Here is a 15,821-nt window from a genome sequence, read left to right as displayed (position 1 = left end):
GGAATCGAACGTGTAAACATCTCGTCGAACGAAAACACAACATGCAGAAAGCCGAGTAGAGTACTTCTAGCGTGTATACAGTTGTTGTTTTTAGTGCGACAAGCTGTAATTTTGGGAAAAAATGAGTGAAAAATGGTCAGATGCAGACATGGTAATTTTTTTTATGCTTAATAAAACTATGATGTATTATGGAATCCACAAACTGAGCTTTATAGCAATCTACAAGCGAGGCGAGCAGCATTGCAAGCAATTCTACAACATATGAATAAACCGAATATGTCTGAAAATGACTTGAAAAATAAAATAAAAAATATTACAACAACATACAAATTGCACACCTACATTAATCATTTCAAGTGATGCCATTTTGTACCACAATTAATTCAACATTTATCGCCTATCGTGTAAACCTTTTTGCTTTCCACACAGATCGAATTATGGTCGAACGATCCAAGGGTCCGATTCTAATTGAGATTTCGACTCAAAACATGTCGAAATTAATATGGCGACGTCGAAATGCGACTTTGCGAACCTTGTGGATTTCAGCTGAACTAACCAAACGACGTCACTAGTTTTCGACTTATCGAAATTAATTTCAACCACAAGAAAGTGGTTGAAATTAATCTGACATGACTGACTGGACTGGGAGAAGTGAACTTAGGTTCAGTTTAAGTAGGCGGTGTTTTGATCCTTGCAAGGAAAACTGAGGCAAAAAGTATCAATATGGCTGTGTTTTACGGACATTTGCTAGTTTTGGAGGAATTAGAGAGGTTAGATATCTGACGTTCATAACGGAGGATAAGAAGAATGTTACGGGATACTCAAAATTCTTTTTCACTAAGTGATGCTCAATTTAGGCAGCAATTCCGGCTTAATAAACAAGCTGCAAATTATTTAATAAGGGTATTAGAACCATATTTGGAAGAAGGTGTTTATGCCTCTAGGATACCCAAAATGTTTAGGGTTAGTATTACTAAGCTGCAGTAAATTTAAAAATATATTAGAATATAACCACTAAGTCAAATCTTAGTGGTTATAACTTAAGGATCTCCCACATCGCCTTTTTTTTTCTTGCCATCTTTTCTTTCAATTCAAAATATAATTGAGAATGGCCAATATTTATGATTTAACAACTCAAACAAGAAAAAAAAGACGTTCACGTAACGTAAACAAAACAAACATTCAACAAGCGTAGTGCAGCCAATAAACAACAGGGCCAACCCAAATTTTCAGCAGTGTCAAAATGATAAAGTAAATATCCCCAGTTTTAACTACAATCGAAATGAATGAGAATCGCTAGCGATTGCGACTGTCATGGCGTAGTCGCTTTTAAATTTCAACATCGAAATGAAATAGAATCAGGGCCCAAATCGTTCAACCTAGATCGACCCGTGAAAACGCGCCTTTACCTCAAAATGTAACGGCAACTATAACCTCGGTTTGTGGGACCGAATCGTGTATAATATTCAAAATTCTTATTAAACGATACGCGCTGTCCACTTGCTAAACTACAACTGAATAGATAGTAGTATAGTAGATAGTAGATAGTAGATTACAGGCACGTTCGAAAGGTACTGTGAGGTGAGGTGCAGATTGAAATAAAAATTAGCAGCGCTTAACCGCGAAAATTTTAATCAGTCGGTGCGAAACACATAATGTTATCAGCCGAAAGTTAATAGAAGCAGATGGTCGTCCAGATAAGTTGGACCCACATAAACATTTTAGGAATGCATAGATATCATTCAAAACTGGCCTAAATTCAAACAAAAATGAGTCAAAGTCTTTTGCATATTTAAAGTGTGCGATATCTCTTTTATATATTTATATATATATATATATATATATATATATATATATATATATATATATATATATATATATATATATATATATATATATTTATATCTTTTATAAGCTTATTAGGTCCACAGAATCTCTGATCGAAGCATTTCGATCACTAAGGGCGTCTGCACTGAAAATGGGAATGGGAAAAAATTATTCGTAGTCAGAACTACTCACATCGTCTTCGTTTTCATTTTCTTCTGTAACTGGATCAACTGCACTCGGTCCCGGCTCTATTGCTTCTTCTGATGTGTGAACCTTTTTTTTATTTTTATCTCTTGTCGTTGCACCCTCTTGTTTCATATTCGTTTAGAATGCATGGTACACTGGATGTATATAAGCCATAAGAGTTTGCAGATTTTTCCATTTTTCAAGCTTAATTAGCACTGACCTTAGGTGAAATTGAGTAAAAGTTTCATTAATAGAAAGCGAAGGCCCTTCAGATAAGTTGCACCCATATAAACATTTTAGGAATGTATAGATATCATTATATAAATTAAACTTAAATTAAATTCAAACTAAATGAATTCAAATAAATTGGCTTAAATTCAAACAAAAATGAGTCAGTCTTTTGCGTATTTAAAGTGTGCGATATCTCTAAATTTAAGAGGTCTTCCTTCTGTATCTTCTACATTTACTTTGTGATGTTGTGAATTATAAATTTTTTGCAAGAACTTTTGCGATTACTTTTCTCCAGTTGTCGGGAATAAAGACTTTTTTGGCTTTTTCGATCAAGGCAAAATTCCTGTCACATTCCATATAAGTGTGACCTGTCTCAAGGTATTTGTGATGTAGTTCTTTAATGTGGATGGCTTTCACTAAATGCATAAATAATTTGAAAATATTTTTATTTTTATTTTGGCCCCCACACGAATCGTTGTAGCTAATATTTTAGTAATAGCGAATGGTAGGGATTTAAAAAAATGCACAATACACGACCATAGCTCCTGTGAACCCTTGACAGACAGACACAGTTTCATCCCATGTGTAGATGTGGCCCGCTCCAGTAAGCAAATTATGGACGCAAAAATTGTACGTCCATAATTGCCTTAGATAGAACACCTTTGATGTAGTAAGTAATGGCGTGGCAGCGTTTGCTGTAGATCGAAACATATTACCACTGTATTCTTCGAAGTTTTTTTGCTTTTAATATTCAATTCTTTCATAGTACATGCCTTTTGCGCCTTTCTTTGACACAGTTCTAAAGACACTGTAGCATTTTGAATACTAATTTCGTTTCTAGAATTCTTTACAAAATTCTGCAAGCTGTCGCACTTTGAGCAGGTGTCGCTGAGGAGCTTGTGAAATCACAAATAAAATTCACTCTTTAATTCACATTACAATAGTAACTCATTTGAACGACTGGCTTATTATGTTCGTTACAATATTATTTATATAAGTACATCGTTGTAAAGCTAAGATCTGGGGAAAGATATCGGGTATTTAAGTTATCTTTACGAGAGTAGCGGCTTTTGTATCTCGGGAACATATTTATATGCTGAATTACAGTCTCTCGAGTATTTTTGTCAATTTTGTTAACACTTTCATTTTTCCTCTTTTATCAGGCTCTGTTATACCAAATCTATTAGTTTTTTTACATACTGTAGTAAACCGTCTATTAATAATATCAAACGTTTGGAGGAAAAATGCTTTACACACTCACTTATTTATTAGCATGATTTTCGCAGAAAAATTTCGATGTTTTGTAGATCCTTCATTCCTCCTAGCAACTTCTTCCTTTTTTATGCAAGACGATAAAATTGCTGTTTGCAAGTCGTAACTAGAAAGCTTATAAAATTTAACAAATAGAGCTTATCTGTGTACCTCAGAAATAATTTCGGTACACTTAAATCTGCATGTATGATCAAAATGCCTTATTAATTGCTTACTTTGATAGATGACGTTCTTGTACATACTGCTTGCCTTCGGTTCTTAACTTCTTTTTTTCATTTCTTTTCCAGGCTCTGATATTCCTTTTTCGTTTTCGTGTTTTACTTAGCATGACATGTGTAGATTTACTAGCACTGCTTGACTCTGACTGTACAGATTCTTCTGCGGAATGTATTGCATCATCGTCTTCTGGTCGACACTCTTCATCTTCTTCCGTTTCATAAGGATCTAACTCGGATTCATAGGCATCTAGAAAAAAAAAACGGGAACATAACCATAAAATTAAAGCTTAAATTATTAATCTTGATCTTACCCTCTTTGCTACTACTAGCCATCTCCAAAAATACAAGATAATAAATATATTTCGGTTTATATAACGTACATAAACAATTCTGTACACAAAAACTTTGTAAACACACAACGTCAATGAAAAACGCACTAGCCGCAACGAGTACGTTGAACAGTCTGCCATTTTTATCCCATTTAAGAGAACAAACGTTATTTTCAAATGGGTTTACAGGTGCTTTATCAATACTTAGAATGTTTTTTTTTGTCTAATTCTCTTTATAAGGTCCTAAATTTTCATACTTTTTAAAAACTCAATTTTTAATTGTTTACCTACAAAAAATTGATGCAGAATGAAGTACCATTACCATTATATTGGCAACATCCCTAACTTATGCCGCGCAGAATATGTATTTTAATAGAGTCTGCCGCCAAAAATGTCATGAATATAAGACCAAAGAATATACAAGCATATGCGTCTATATTCTTTGATAAGACTTTTACCTGTGCTACTGGTATTGGGGGAATATAACAATAGCTGACCCTATTAACCATAGCCTGTTCTTATTTGAATTTGGTTTAAGACTGACGGGTGTACTTTTAAGAAAATTCTGGGGTGTTAGGTTTTAGAAAATTATATATTTTTTTTTCTAAAAATTTTAAACCATGAAAATCTGAAGCCAAATTAATTTATCATAAAAAACACGTGTTGGCTACAATGTAAAAAACTTTGAAAGTAGCTGTAAGTTTCACAACATATTGATTATCATGATGTTTACTGTAAAAAAGGTTGAAGAGTTCTTAAAATTAAACTTTATTTTATTATTATTATCCAGATTTAGCCATATGGCTCACACTCCCTCTAAGGGGAAAATTCACTCATCCCAGATACCTACGATATCAAAAGGATTGAGCTCTGGTGGGACTCTTTCCATGTTATCGAGTTCTAGGTGATTTGGTACGTCGGTGTATCACCCAAAAATTTTCGCACGCATCTGGACGACGAAATTAGCACAGCTTTCTGCATGCTCTTATATAGATGTTCATTTAGACCCAGATTTTTTATGTTTTCTAGGAGGTTCTTCTAAATGACTCCAGTAGTAGAAAGAATAATAGGTATCGTCTGGGTACTTTCCATTCTCCATTGTCTCCTTATTTGTATTTCCAGATCTCTGTACTTAGCGATCTTTTCGTTGTACTTAACACGCAGATTATTGTTGTTAGGTATCGCCACATCGATTAGTGTTGTTTGTCTCGTTAGTTTATTAACTAGCATAATTCCAGTATAGCTTGTAGTTGTCATTCTCAAGCATACTCTCAGGAACGTATTGATAATATGGGAGATGGTTTGTTTGTAGAAGTCCCAGTTTAAAAGATATCTCTTGATGGAGGATCTTCCCTACTGAGTCATGCCGTTCCTTATAGTCAGTTGCAGCAAATGCCTGGCAACCCCCGGTAAGATGTTGGATGGTTTCTTGGGCTTGACATCCATATCGACATTTGTCGTTTTGGACCTGAGGGTCTTTGACGATATATTTCAGGTAATTTTTGGTTGATATAACCTGATCCTGAATGACAAGTAATAAACCTTCTGTTTCAGGGAACATCTTTCCTGATGTCAACCAATAATTCGACGCTATATTGTGGACATAGTCTTGACTGACTTCATTCGGATGTCGCCCGTGCAGAGGTTTACCCATCCAGATGCGCATTTTTTCGTTCTTAATAAGATGGTTTTATGCGCATTTCTTGTTCCCTCAGTTTGATCGGTGTTGTGTCATCTACTGCACAAATCGCGCGATGAAGAGTAGATGTCTCCGCCTGCACCTGAAAATAAGTTCTGAAATTAACAACCTGTTTATCCAGTAGCTCACCTATGTCCATAAGTCCTCTTCCCCTTTGATATCGCAGTAATGTTGTTATCTATACTGCACTGCGTGGATGGTGTTTTTGCGCCTTTGTTAGAAGTGTTCTTACTTTCCGCTGAAGACTCTCGATATCCGTTTTTGACCAGTTTATAATACCAAATGAGTAGCTCATTGCGGAACAGGCGTACGTGTTTAATGCCTTAAATAAATTTTTACTATTAAGATATGACTGTACTACGAGATATTTTGTATATATCACTTTCACCCTTTGATAATGTTCGAGACTTCTTCAGTGGTGAAAGATTCATAAGGAATATTCCTGTAGGGTTGACAGTTGTTCGTTGTGTCTTTAATCTATCCAGCATTGTTGTTATGAGTAGCTGGCGTCGAAAGTTGGTTCCCCAAAACTTATGAATTTCTTCTTGGCTTGGGTAGGATTTATTTACATTTTCTACAGTGAAATTTGGTTTCCTATAGAAAGCCTTCTCTGCATGCTCAAAAAGTATATTGTCTCATTTCCGGTTGTTACTAACTTTGTATCTCCTTAGGTGAAGTGAATAAACGGAGAGTTTTTTTTTGTTTAAATGTTAGCACGCAGTAAAAGTTTCAATAGAGATGATGCGCCTTCTCTATTGATTTCCCCCCAGATATTCCAGTTAAAAAATAGCGCCCAATAATTTTTCGATTTTTCAAGTGATTTTTCGGCTTCGTTTCATGGGGTAATAAACTATAAACAACTTATAAATTTAATTTAATTTAATTATAGATTTCTTTGAATAAAAAAAAACAAAAAACTAGTGTTAATTGTACAAATTATTACAAACTATATACACAATATTAACGCACTGCATGCAATTGTGCTTCAATCGATCAAATCATGACTTTTTGTTAGATATTACTTCGGAACATTGATAAATGGTGTGAATGGTAAAATAATACGGTAAATTTGTGGTTGGAATTTTCGAATAATCTCTATATTGGAATTTGGCGTTGTTTCCTTTAATACTATCTCATACGCACATATAGGTTTTTACACCATTTGTGTAACAATTTCTCCAGTAAATGACCGCTTTCTAGTGTAATTTTTCTCGTCACGAAGGAGTTGCTTGAAAATTTGGATTTGGCTTCCTCTTACCCTCTACTTTTTTTTTGGACTTAAGCCTAGGGTTGCCAGGAGTGAAAAACATACGTTCAAAATAGGTCCGGAAATAAATAAATTGACTAATTATAACTAACTTTCATTCTATAGAGTTTTTTCACTACTTTTAGTAGTGAAGTTAAGCCAATACTTTTCGAGTTAATTGCGTAAAAATGTTCATTTTCCAAAATAAAAACCACGTTTTCAGACGGTTTTTCACGAATAACTTAAAAAGTACGTATTTATCGAAAAATATAAAAAACCAAAAAAAAAAAATGTACTTATGAGGTCTGTGGACCCAGTACAAGCTCATGAAAAATAGGTTCTTATTTGAGAAATTCCAAATCGAATATTTCAACGTGAAATAACACGGATGCAGTTTTTGTAATAAGACAAATAAAAGAAAAGTCGCTGGAATACAACAAACCAGCATATATGTGTCTGATAGATTTGAAGAAAGCGTTTGATAGAGTGAGAATTCGGGACGTGATACATTTATTATATGAAAAGGGAATATCACTGGATTTAGTAAAAACCATTGAGAATATATATAAAGATAACATAGCTATGGTAAGATTTAAAGGAAAACTATCACAACCTATCAAATATGCAACTGGCATTAGACAAGGAGATTCGCTGAGCCCATTAATATTTAATCTGATAATGGATGAAATCGTAAAAAAAGTTAAAAAAAGAAGCGGATATAGAATGGAAGAAAAGGAAATAAGGATAATATGCTACGCCGACGACGCCATAATAACAGCCGAAAATGAAGATGACCTACAAAGATTAATTAAAGAATTCGAAGATACGGCGCTCATATACAACATGGAGATCTCAACAGAGAAAACTAAAGCGATAGTAATATCAGCGGAACCGAGAAGATGTAAACTAGTCGTAAATAACAAAATAATAGAACAAGTGATGGAAACTGAATACTTGGGAATAAAACTGTCAAGCTACGGAAAAGTGGAAGAAGAAGTACAAAAACAAGTGAACATGGCAAACAGAGCAGCAGGATGTCTCAACAACACAATCTGGAGAAACAAATACCTCACAACGGAAACGAAAACCAGGATATATAAATCAACAATAAGACCGATAATGACGTACACAGCGGAAACAAGAGTAGATACGGCGAAAACACAAAGACTACTGGAAACAACAGAAATGAAAGTCTTACGAAAAATAACAAAACAAACTCTAAGAGACAGAGTAAGAAGTGAGGAAATGCGAGCGAGATGTGGTATAGAGGAAATAAACGCGTGGACCAAAAGAAGAAAAGTGGAATGGAATCAACACATCGAAAGAATGACAGAAAACAGAATAGTACGAATAGCAAGAGACAAATCGCCAAATGGAAGAAGATTATTGGGACGACCGAGGAGAAGATGGTCAGACAACGTCAATTGAGGCTAAAAACCGAAGTAAAACAGGCATTTTGCCTATTTATAAAGTAGGAAGAAGAAGAAATAACTAAAAAATGAAGCACTTTTCGGGGAAAAAATATCAAAATTTTTTGAATGTGTTTACAAAAAGCTTTATTTTTGTTTTGTTTTTTTAAGTTTTTATAGTCGAAGCCACAGTTAGAATGCAGTGCAGGCAAGATGGGCAATGTATTTCTTATGGGAGAATGGGATTTCTTATAGTATCAAAACTAAGTGAGTAACGCTCAAAATAAAGGTGGTCCCTTATTTTTTGGTAAAAACATCGTGAATATTATCCCCTAATTAGCACCCCAAATAAAATTATTCGTTACCGCTTTAAAATTTATTTATGTACTGTTTATATAAAACATTTGGTTTTAAAGTAAAAGAAATTTTTTTATATTTTGAAAAAATGTGTTTTTTCTGAAAATCTTAAAGAATAAAAAAATATAGGTTTTGTTTTTCTGAACTAAGTAATTGTTTTTTTATTCTGTAATACAAAAATAGAGGTGGTAAATCGACAATTCATCATGTTGCAACCCTGAAACAAATTTTGGAAGAAACACTGGAATATGGCATTGATACTCATCACATATTTATAAACTACAAAGCAGCCTACGACTCTGTGAATAGAAGAGAAATGTTCAAAGCAATCAAAGAGCTAGGAATACCAAATCAATTTTACCTTTTAAAACAAATAACGGACAGCGCCAGGGAGACCCTCTCTCCTGTATACTGTTTAATCTGGCTCTGGAAAAAGTAATACGTATATCACAAATCGTAACCACTGGTTCAATATATAATAAATCAGTGCAAATCCTGGCCTATGCTGATGATATCAATATTGTTGGGAGAATGGAAAACGCTGTACGAGAAACGTATGTAGCATTAAAATAATCAGCTACAAAAATAGGTTTAATAATAAACACCAACCAAACGAAGTATACGAAAATAAGCACGCAACCACAAATCCTACGACCACTTGTTAAAGAAAACGACGTCATCGAAGTAGTGAACGAATTTGTATACCTGGAAGCGCTCCTTAACACTGAAAATAATACAACCGCAATGTGTCGCAATGGCGTTTAAAAAATTATCAGAAGCACACTTAGAAAGTCTTTTGTTAGAGACTAATCATGAGTGTCTTAATATACTAATGCATTTGTATATATCTGAACTCTATCACTTATTCTTATTCATACTTCACAAATTAAAACTAAAAATGACAATTAGTAAAAATTAAAAAATAATGCAGTCTAAGAATTTATTACTTATAAATTCATCTACCTACAAAAAACAAAAAAATTACTGGGCAAACCTTCAACATGTTTACGTCCAATAAATTCTTCGTGAATCATAAGGTGGTACCTTTTTACAAAGTGTGTCAAATCAAATCTAAAAATAAAAGGGAAGTGCTTAAAAATCAATTAGTAACAAACCAGTTCCGCCGTCTTTGCACTAACGAATTAAAATACTATTATAGTATAGTACTCCTGGTGGGGGGCGTGCCTGATTTGGACGCTAAATTTAAAATTCGACACTGAAAAATAAAATTACCTGTTTCTGCATACATCATTTGGACGCTGGGTGTAATTGAAATGTAAATGGAATGTCAGGTAATAAAATTCTAGAGATTAAGCTTGATAAGGTTTATTTGTCACTTTGAAATAAATACGACATACATTTTACGAAATGGAATCGATCGATACAGTTAGTTTGATACTCATGTATCCTATTTCTTTCTTTCTTTTTTTAAGTCTATTACTTTCACTATTACAGACACTATTAATTTTAATGTAAGTTTCAGTTTGAAAATTTTTTAAAACATCAATAAAATTTAAAATATTTGGATGAGCATGGTAAAAATTATCATTAAAACGCGAGTGGAACGATTCACAAGCATTAGTTGTTAATTGTAAACTCTCACTCATCGCAGCCCACATCTCCGACGGAAATGTTGCGTGGTCGCCAATGTAGTTGTCCAATAAGTAGTCGGAAAACTTTTCAATTTCAAAATTCAAAACGCGCAGCATTGTGGATAGCAATTTCAAAATCGGAGAAAATGATTTTTGGATTGAATTTTAGACCAATTACTTCACATTTGCGTTTCAAAACATTAAATAGTTTTATATAGGTTTGTTCCGATTTGTCGGGAAGTAAACAATAACACAATGGTATATAATGTCCATTGATAAATACATGTATGGTAAAAAATTGCTTGAAATATTGAGCCCAGTAACTAAATGTACCGTCCATATAAATCGTTTCACTGCCGCACAGAAAACGCATGTTAGTGTTACACGAGAAGATGATAATGTTAGAACTTAGTTCAACCGCAAATATAAAATTCTCGTCTTTAAGTGTTTTGATATTCATAATATTTACCGCAGCAATAGTTTCTTCTTTACTTTTGGGCAGTTTCGGTTGAGCCATTCGCCGTTCACTGTATATTTGATTTCGTATTAAATTAACGTCTTTAACAGACATGTGGCTCAAGCAATCTACATTTTCTTTCAACGCACTATGTATGATTTTGGACGGCCTTTGTCAAATTATCCTTAGCCTTCCTTTTGGCACTGCTACGCACAATCTGTCTATTAAGCGTCTTGATATCATACTCGTGATTATGTTCTAGATTACTTCGGATCACTAACTTTTCTGGCCCTTTCGTGAATATCTTCGCTTTACACGACCGTTTTACGCACCTCCAATACGTTTCTCCCGATTTTAGTACTTTATTTTGAGAAAAAGTAAAACTGTTCACTTTGAGCAAAATTTTACCACGATTACTTACGTTGAAATGTTGAAACGTTGAAATTTATATGTTCACTTTTCACTATTCTCTGACAAACTAATAACTAGTAACTAAGTAAATTTCATTAGTGACCATCATTAAACCCTAATTATATCTAATATCTGGTACCTGCGATAATCCTTCCGGCAGCGTCCAAAACAAGGGTACTTTTAAGACCCTCAGGTACTTCAGCGTCGAAAACATGCCCGCCTCTGGTGGGATGATACCTACTATTAGTTATTATGTTAATGGAAAAAGCTTAGATTAATGAAATGGTTTCATTAATTTAAGTGAAAATGCCTATTTAAACTTCTAAAAATTTTCACAGTTTCTTTAACTTCTTGATAGAATTTTTGTTAACAGTTACGATCAAACATTAGTAGATACTTATGAAAATATAGGAAGTCAATTTTAAACCACCTTAATCTCGAAATAAAGCTCTTTAATTTTTTACTGTATAATAAAAATATACCAAATTATTTGTTACAATTTTTACCATATAATTTACTACAGAGAGAACTAACACCTTGGATATGCTAATACTAACTTGCGTAATTCTTTATAATATTGGTGCATTTTATTATTGATAATGAGGAATATTATCAACGGTACGTATTGTGTTGTGTGGTACACAATATACAACTATAATTGCGTCTACTTTCATATCGGCACCAATTAATTAACTATAGAAAGAATTTTTATAGTATATTAGTTGAAGTAATATACTTAGTCATAGCTTTAATGTTAATAATATTTACTAACAATAATAATATTGATAAAAATAACTATCTGCAAAGATCTCGAAACTGTTTTATTAAACTAACTAGACACACAACACTTTTGATGTGATGACAATAATTTGTCGTTAAGTAAGCAATAGTATTGCTTTTAATAACATAGTTATATAGTAAGAGTAATACAAATTAAACACCAAACGTACAAATATTGAAAATCCAAAAAAAAAAAATAAAGAACAAAACTATATAATAACAAGATTTACAAAACAGAATAAAGTACCTTATCATTCATTGATTATAAACGCCCCGAGTTTATAAGCACACTCGAGATAAAATTAAAAATTGCTTTAGCGGCATCAGGTGTTGGATTATCAAGAGAAAGAACAAAATTATTTAAGCTGGATAAACAGTCTCGACTTTCAGGTTTAATTGATACATAAATTGGACAATTAAATAAAAGATGTTCGATTTTCTCAAGTTTATTTCATCATCATCATCATTCTCAGCATATTCTATCGATTAGGGTGCAGCCTCCCTTACATAGTCATTCTTAAGCTCCGCCCACGATTGTCTAAAAGTCGCTCTTCTCTGCCGTGTTGTACCGGATTATTTTCTTATGTCATAGTCCCATCTTAAATTGGGACGTCTTCTTGGTCTCTTGACGCCTCTTGGATCATCATCATCATGTAACCTCTTCTGTCCACTGCTGGACATAGGTCTCTCCCATTTTTCGCCACTCTTTAGGGTTCTGTGCTTCTTGTTACCATTTCTTGGATATTCGTCTAATGTCGTCCATCCAGCGTGTTGGTGGTCGTCCTCTGCTGCGTTTGTCTTCTCGTTGGCGCCAGTCAATTCGTTTTCTGGTCCATCTTGTGTCTTTCAGTCTCGCTATGTGACCTGCCCAATTCCATTTCAGCTTGGCTATACGTTCGACGACATCACTGATACCTGTTCTTTTTCTTAAGTCTTGATTCCTTATTTTGTCTTTTTTTGTCACGCCGAGAATTGATCTTTCCATGCCTCTTGGATACCACGTAGAGATTTAATTCTATGGATTACTGGAAACACTTTTGCGGAACACTTAGTGTTTCTTTGGATGCAGCGCCAAAATATCTCGCCGCTTTTTAACACTTTCTGTTTCGAGAACGAATGATGCTCCACCACTAATAAATCTCGACCACGGGAACTTTTTATCAAACTTATTTTTTAAATATCCGTATACGTGCACAAGTCAACGTCAAACAAGAAATAAATTACAACTGAAATAATTTAGTCACAAGTACACAAGTGCCACGCCCCCGCCGTGACAATAAATATTGGGAAAACCCGCTTGTCCTGCTTGGGTGCAAATGTCCATCGCCGCTAATTACCTACCTACCTGCTTTACGCCGCGGTGTCGAAATTTTTTATAATAAAATTTGAAATTTGACCTTCCGATTACCCCAGGTACAAAGACAATTTGGTGTCGAAAGTTCGCCCGCCGCACTAAATTCACTACCGCTATCGTTATGTAAATCTATAATCACTTAATTTCACTAAATTTGTTTTTCCGAACCCACCACTCTTCTATTACTTTTCTTCATTTATTTACAGTTTTTACCCATATTTCCGGAGTTGCAGTTTTAAGAGCTTTTTGCCATATTTCCCCAACTGTATCGTCACTGTATCCACTGCATCCAACGTGATTATCATAATACGGTTTACATATATTATACCCCAGATGTGTTCGATGGGATTAAACTGGCAGTGATACGGCGGTAATAGTAGTTCTTGATTTCCATAACTTGATACAATTTGGCCAACCATATAACCTGTTGGTTTTTCATTACGTTTCAAAATTTCCAGTAACTCTGATTTGAAGGCGTATTCCGGAAAATTGATATTATTTTTAACTAACCAGTTTTTTATACTTATAGTTTTTTATACAGTAAGTTAAGGATATAGTATCGAACTTTGAAGAAGCAACACTAAGCTTAGGCCTGAAAATAAACGAAGAAAAAACTAAATACATGGTCGTATCAAAAAAGGAACGACAGCGAATAAGACAAAACATTACCATAAACGATCGTAATTTTGAGGTGGTCAAAGAATTCAAATACCTAGGAGCAACAATTACCAGTGAAAACACAGGAGAACGGGAGGTTGAAATACGAATACTGGCGGGGAATAAATCATTCTTTGCCATTCAACATCTAATGAGGTCAAAGCTTCTCTCAATGCGTGCCAAAATCCAAATGTACAAAACCATAATACGACCAGCAGTGACATATGGAAGTGAAACATGGACATTGAGAAAGAAAGAAATCAATAAGCTATTAGTATGGGAACGCAAAATCCTGCAAATTATATATGGTCCTTGCTGGGACAGCGTGACAAATGAATGGAGGAGCAGATACAACAATGAAATAGAGACTCTCTTCGGGAAAGGAAACATCGTAAGATACATAAAAGCCAATAGATTAAGATGGGCAGGCCACGTGGTACGGAGTGATGACGACAGACTGATTAGCAATGTGTTTTGGGAAAGACCAGATGGTAGAAGATCGACAGGAAGGCCTAGAAAAAGGTGGAAAGACGCAGTCAGGGAAGACCTGGAGAAGATGGAAGTAAGGCCATGGGAAATAATAGCACAGGATCGGAATCAATGGAAGGCAATAGTAAACGCGGCAAAAACTCACGAAGAGTTGTAAAAGCCAATGATGATGATGATGATGAGTTTTTTATACTCGGTACTTTCCACTACTGTTTTGGTTGTTTCTCTAAAATCTCCGAATGGTAAGGTGCATTATCTAAAACTATGACTGATGGTTCACTCAGACTAGGTAACAGTTTCTACTCAAGCCATTTAACAAACATATCTGGATTCATGTTTTCATGGTAATCATCAGATTTTGATTTTGAAGAAAAAATCAAATCTGCGTTTTCTATAAAGCCTTCTTTCCCTCCTGCATGAAGAATGACGTGTCTTTTACCTTCGCTATCTGTGTGTTTTATTGATTTTATGCTGTCGTCTTGCCAAATTCTTTTAATTCCACCCTTTGCAAATATCCATGTCTCATCTAAGTATACGAATGTCCAAGTTTCTTAACTTTCGGAAAAATGAGAAAACTGTTTAATATTGGAGGCCATGGTATAATGCTTCAATTTTTTTGTGTAACAACTTTGTTGTAATAGAAACTGTTTGCCTAAACTATGGTTATATTTCACGAGGATTGTGAGGAAATTGTGCAGGTTTCTTCAAGAAAACATTCTTTTTTTGAAGTTATACTTCTATACGCGCGCTCCACGTTGGAAATTTGTATGGGAGTGAGTCTGTGAAATCATTACATATGTTAGATTATGAGTAAGAGAGAGACAGAAGATATATTTTCTCTCTCTTCTTCCTCTCTCGACTATAAAAATGTTGCTTTTGTATATATATTTAATATTATATATATATATATATATATATATATATATATATATATATATATATATATTATATAGGGGAAAGGGGTGTACCTTGGGACGGTTTTACCTTGGGACAATCATTATAAAAATGTAACCGTTGTAGCGAGAAATCTGAGAAATTTGTAATATGATGGCAACACTGTCTCCACTTACATCAAACATTCGCGTTTCCGTCAGCAGCCATTTGATGTGACGACAAGTGTAAAACGTTTTGGTGTCCATGAAGTAAATTTTATCCATCCTTATAAAATAATAGGAAAAGCACGGTAAGAACTATTGGTTGAATTTTTTCGGCGTATTTCGTCTTTATATATTTAATGCTCACTGTAAACTATATTTTATGAGAAAAAACTTTACTTTAAATTGATGAGGTTAGATTTAGTAAAACAT

At 34.1% G+C, this 15,821-nt stretch overlaps 1 protein-coding gene across 2 annotated transcripts in view; it reads left to right on the top strand.

Moving 5' to 3' along the window:
- The window catches only part of LOC140443200 (probable multidrug resistance-associated protein lethal(2)03659), a 103,692-nt gene that overhangs the window by 5,822 nt on the left and 82,049 nt on the right, over positions 1–15,821 (top strand). The gene's annotated exons all lie outside the window — the stretch shown is intronic.

Source organism: Diabrotica undecimpunctata, chromosome 6 (genome assembly GCF_040954645.1).
Source record: "Diabrotica undecimpunctata isolate CICGRU chromosome 6, icDiaUnde3, whole genome shotgun sequence".
NCBI classification, from domain to species: Eukaryota; Metazoa; Arthropoda; class Insecta; order Coleoptera; family Chrysomelidae; genus Diabrotica; species Diabrotica undecimpunctata.
Note: the sequence above shows the minus strand (reverse complement) of the source record. Positions and strands in the feature narration are given on the sequence as shown.